This window comes from Myotis davidii, unplaced genomic scaffold (genome assembly GCF_000327345.1).
Source record: "Myotis davidii unplaced genomic scaffold, ASM32734v1 scaffold32, whole genome shotgun sequence".
Classification (NCBI taxonomy): domain Eukaryota; kingdom Metazoa; phylum Chordata; class Mammalia; order Chiroptera; family Vespertilionidae; genus Myotis; species Myotis davidii.
In genome coordinates, this window is record NW_006286587.1 from 3,049,090 (window position 1) to 3,054,871 (window position 5,782).

Sequence of the window (5,782 nt, forward strand, 5' to 3'; positions counted from 1 at the left end):
ATTCATAACCCTAATTCTCCTACTAGTATTTTGGCTTCTAAATCTCCATATTCTTGGAATCACTTTATTTACAGAAATCTAAACCCCTAAGCCTGTGATGTCTTTAATTGCTTATCCACATTTTTTCTGAATTTTCACTTCTTTGCTATTTCCCCCAGCCAAATCAATCTGTTTACCATCCTCTAATTTAAGTACCTGAGGGACGATAGGAAATAGGTTTCTTTTTAAATATATAGTGTCAATTCTCAAGGTTATAGAATTTAAATATAGAAAGAACATGCCTTGGCCGGGTGGCTCAGTTGGTTGGAGTGTTGCCCCACACACCACAAGATTGCAGGTTCGATTCCCAATCAGGGCATATACCTAAGTCCTAAAGAACCTTTCATAGTGATTCATTCTTCTATTTCCCCTTTGTTCTCCCTTGGCTCACTGTGAACACAAGCACTATTCTGCAATGGTCATTTAATAAATACTGCTACTACACTTCTAAGACAAGGCAGATAGATTTATAGTAGTGATTCTTACTGGAGGCATTTTTTAAAAAATTTTTATGAAGTGAATATGCAGCTTGTTTTTAAATTTTTCAATTATAGCCAACATTCAGTATTATATTCATTTCAGGTGCACAGTCTAGAGGTTAGACATTAATATAACTTATGAATCCCCCTGATTGATAAATCTAGTATCTGCCTGTCACCATATATAGTTAACACAATATTATTGACTACATTCCCTATGCTGCCCTTGTGACTGTTTTGTGACTACAAATTTGTACTTCTTAATCCCTTCATTTTTTTCATCACCCAATTCCCCTCTCACCTGGCAACTATCAGTCTGTTCTCACTTGGAGGCAATTTTGCCCTCCAAATGTCGAGAGACATTTATGGTTGCCACAATCAATCCGGGGAGATGTTCCTGGCATCTAGTGTGTACAGACCAGGAGAGCTGCTAAACACCATAGAAAGCACACAGAACAGCTCTTGACACATAACTGTCCAACTCCAAATATCAACAGGGCTGAGATTGAGAAACCTGATCTCTAATTAATTTGTATCCACAGGGGGCAGCTATGGGGATCAAGAGTGGGGGCTCGCCAAAACCGGTTTGGCTCAGTGGATAGAGCGTCAGCCTGCGGACTGAAGGGTCCCAGGTTCGATTCCGGTCAGGGGCATGTACCTGGGTTGCGGGCACATCCCCAGTAGGAGATGTGCTGGAGGCAGCTGATCGATGTTTCTCTCTCGTCGATGTTTCTAACTCTCTATCTCTCTCCCTTCCTCTCTGTAAAAAATCAATAAAATATATTAAAAAAAAAAAAAGAGTGGGGGCTCACCCTGGCTGTATGGCTTAAGTTTGTTGGAGCAATGTCCTAAAGCACCAGGGTTGCAGGTTCGATCTCCAGTCAGGACACATAAGAATCAACCAATGAATGCTATATAAATAAGTGGAATAACAAATGCATCGCTCTCTCTCTTAAAAAAAAAATCAATAAATAAATTTTCAAAAAAATTGTTTTATAGAGTCCAGGCTCAATGTTAGCTATAAACTATATATTATCCCATTTACATCAATCAGAAAATGTAAATGTTGAATATATATAAACAGGACCATGAGTCAATGTGGCTTCATGTTATATTTGGATAAAGACTTCCCTATTTAGCAGCTTGACCACTTCAGTTAGAAAACCCAAGACTCTGCACTGGAGAAAAATCTGTCCTTCCTCAAAATAGTTTCTAAGATATCTAATCTACTTCCTTTTTGTTGTTGTTGTTAATCTTCACCTGAGGATATTTCCAGTAATTTTTTTTTTTGAGAGAGAGAGAGTGGGAGAGAGAGGGAAAGACAGAGAGAAACATCGATGTGAGAGAAACACAATCAATTGGTTGCCTCCTGCATGTTCCAGGGACCAGGACACTAATCTACTAGTACTTTCTAAGAGTAAACATGATCTATTTAAAGCACATACATCCAGCCAAAACCGGTTTGGCTCAGTGGATAGAGCGTCGGCCTGCGGACTGGGGGATCCCAGGTTCGATTCCGGTCAAGGGCATGTACCTGGGTTGCGGGCATATCCCCAGTGGGGTGTGTGCAGGAGGCAGCTGATCGATGTTTCTCTCTCATCAATGTTTCTAACTCTCTATCTCTCTCCCTTCCTCTCTGTAAAAAATCAATAAAATATATTTAAAAAAAAATAAAGCACATACATTCAGTTCTAACACTGCTGAAAAATATCCTCAATCTAAAAATACCTTGATTGTTAACCCCTCCAAATAGCCTATTATTATCCAAAAATCTTAATAGTTCTCTTTTGCCCTAGCCGGTTTGGCTGAATGGATAGAGTACCAGCCTGAGGACTGAAGGGCCCCTGGTTCAATTCGGATCAAGAGCAACTGCTTAGGGTGTGGGCTCAATCCCCAGTAGGGGGCGTGCAGGAGGCAGCCAATCAATGGTTCTCTCATCATTGATGTTACTATCTTTCTCTTTCTCTCCTTTCCTCTTTGAAATCAAGAAAATATATTAAAAAACATATATTAAAAAGTTCTTTTAACATAACATCTGATATGAATCTGAGTATATAACACTGAGTATAAATATTTCCTTTTCTAATTAATAAAATGGCTTATTGAAGCACTGCAATCTTCCATTTAAATTTATATCAAAAAGAAACCTTAAGGCTAGCATAAAAGCTTAAATTTTATGTTTCTGAATTAATTTTGAGACATAGCAAAAGCTCCATTATCCAGCAAAATTGCTGAATAACCAACCTTGATCTCAACCAATAACATACTTTCACCCAGTGTTTACTACCACAGTTCTCAACTAAGGAGAGTCTTGTCCACATAATTACAGTACACAGTTATTCAAAATTGATCAACTAATAGGTGAATACTATTTTAACCAATTTTAGGGAAATCAGATGTAATTATTCCCATGCATTAAATTTAACTGATAAAAAATTATCTCTAAATTTCTACTGCATTAAATGAGAAAATTATCTAAATTTAATTTAATAAAAGGGAAATCAATTGGTCATTAAACTTGAGTCTCTTATTCTTAAGGTTGTTTGTAAGAGCAGCTATAGTAACTTGGCTGGACACAGCTGCAGTAAATGTACTATACAAAGCTAAAAAAGCACAACGATAACCCCACAAAACTTTCCCAAATGTCAACAAAGCATCATCTTCCACTTATATTGCCAAAAGTAGTATAATTCTGTTTAATTTCCACCCCATATCCCCCAGTTTAATACCATACCAATAAAAGCCGGGAGAGCTGCTGCTACAGCAGTTTACTTGATCATGGACAGAAGCCAAAATTCTGGTGCAGGATTGAAGCACCCAAGCACCAGCTATCACAAAAACAGTGGTGACTAAGTAAAATACTGTTCTGTGGTGAAAACACGAAATTTACACACCCAATAACACTTCCTCTTCGTTAAAAACAAAACAAAAAGAAACAAAAAACCTTGAACAGGGGAGGTCTTCCAAATATAAATAAAATAAGATAAAAAATGCTACATACATGAGCTGACTGTATATGTAATTTTATATATCATTTAATCAACTCACCTATCACTCTTTTATACTGCTTCCTGACAAAGGTTTTTGGTTTTTTAATATAACCTCCATTTCGTTCTTTCAGATAAATATTAAACAGCATTCTTATCTGAGATTTTGAGTAGCATTTAACACTACTTTAATATTTTTTAAAGACTCAAGCAACTAGCAAAATATGACCTTGCAACTTACATTTTAAAATATTTGAGTTTACACTACCTCGCAAAATAAATTTTACTCTCTTTTTTTAGTCAAAGAAACTATTTCAATATGTGACCTTACTAGTTTACCAGCTTAGGGGACAAAAAGGAGATTTAAGCAAACCATGGTAGAAGAACATTTTAACTTAGAGCTAAATTAAAGATATCTTTAGCTAAAACATGTTTCTCTCGCCAAAAAGAACATCTCTCACTGTTTTCCTTTCCCCCCAATTTTTTTCCAAAGAAAAGGCTGTTTCCGATTCTCTTTGCTCTTTCCTAGACACCAACAGCTTTGAGTATCATAACTGGCTGTAAGAAAGGACTATAGGAAATGCCTACATTTTCCTGAGTTAATTTCTTTGGTGGAGGACCATTATGATCCCACTACTCTGACCACAGTATACTTTGAGCCAATGTTTTAGTAAAATGTATGCAGACATGAAGAAATTTTTATTAAGAAAGGATTTCTGGATTTCATTAAGCCAAGTTAATGCCTTAATCACTTTCTAAACAACGCAGTAAAGTCTTTCGAAACGTTTTCCTTTTCATATATACTTCATATATTTTTCTTGGTTAAGTTAAACACCAAGATTAGATTCATCAACCTACTTTTTGTACATAAAGTTTTTCTCACTTTGCCACTGTGAGATTTATTTTGTGGTCATTATTTCTTTAAGTCCAACTTGTCTAAGTCTTATTTTGTCTAGAATACTGGCTCGCCCTAGTTCTTTTCAAATTAATTAAAAAAAATTTTTAGAGAGAGAAACAAACATCAGTTTGTTGTCGCACTTATTTATGCCTTTCTTGGTTGCTTCTTTGAATGTGTCCTGACTGGGGCATCAAACCCGCAACCTTAGCACGTGTGACCAACTCAGCCACCCGGCCAGGGCCTCTCCAAACCAAAAACAGGTAGGACCTTGTGCCGTTCTACCTGTTTATATTGCGTGACCTGTAGCCAGCACATTAGGAGTTTGGAAAAAGTACTGATAGCCGGTATTGACTTTTTAGCTAAGTCACAACTGTCAGAAATGTAGCAAGATGGAGAAACATGCAGGGGAGGAGTAGAGGGCAGGAGCCGGGGAGAAGAAGGGGGACGGTGAAAGACGAGGATAAAGACATCCTTAAAAAAAAAAAAGAAAGAAAAAGCAGCAACACAAAAACATCCTCAGGTCCAAACAGCCTGCCTGAGGCCATCAGCTCCCCTCTGCCGGTGCCACATCCGACTCCACAGCTGCCTCAAGGTGACAGAATTCTCTACAAATCAGGGCCGCATAGAGGGCAGACCTCCCCTGGAGCATTGCCGCGGGGGGCAGGCGAGGCACCCTGTGGAGGGAGGCTTTCTCTCCCCGACTCATCGGGCAAACGAGAGCGCGTCGGGGAGGAAGAGCTGCCGTCTTCAAACTGTGCCGAGGGCACCGCAGTCTGTCTATTCCGGGAACCTTTTCCTGGGAGAACACGGCACTGGGGTTTCTTAGAGTAACTGGATTATCCAAGCATGGCCTGGACCTCGTGCTTACGGCAATGGCAGAAAATAAGCGGTTGTCAAAACACCGCGACTCAGGGGTCGATGAAAAGCGTGGCGGGGGGCGGGGGGGCCGGGACCCGGGGTGGGTGCGGGTCCGCCGCTGCATTTGTGTGTCCTCGCTCCGGAACTCGGTCCTCCGTGTACTCCCGGGGTCCTATGCTCTCTGCATGCCGGTAGATCGAAAACACTTCACAGTGTTTTCCCCGAGAGGAACTAAGCGCTAGCCAGCCAGCCCAGCGGAAACGTGGCAGCAAACAATAAAAGTCGAATAAAGATGCTACCCACCGACTTACCCAAGGGACCGTCCAGGCCGGTGTTTCCCCCGGCAGGCAGTGCCCGGCCCGGGCTTGGGGGGACCCAGCCCACCCGCTGCAGAAAGCGGCTGCGCTCAAACCGGTTTCAGCTGCTCCAGACCAAACCGCCAGGCCACCCCGCGGGGCGGAGCCGGACGGACGGGGGGGCGGGGCCTTGCGTCACGCCCGGCGCCCTCCCGGCCAATCGGC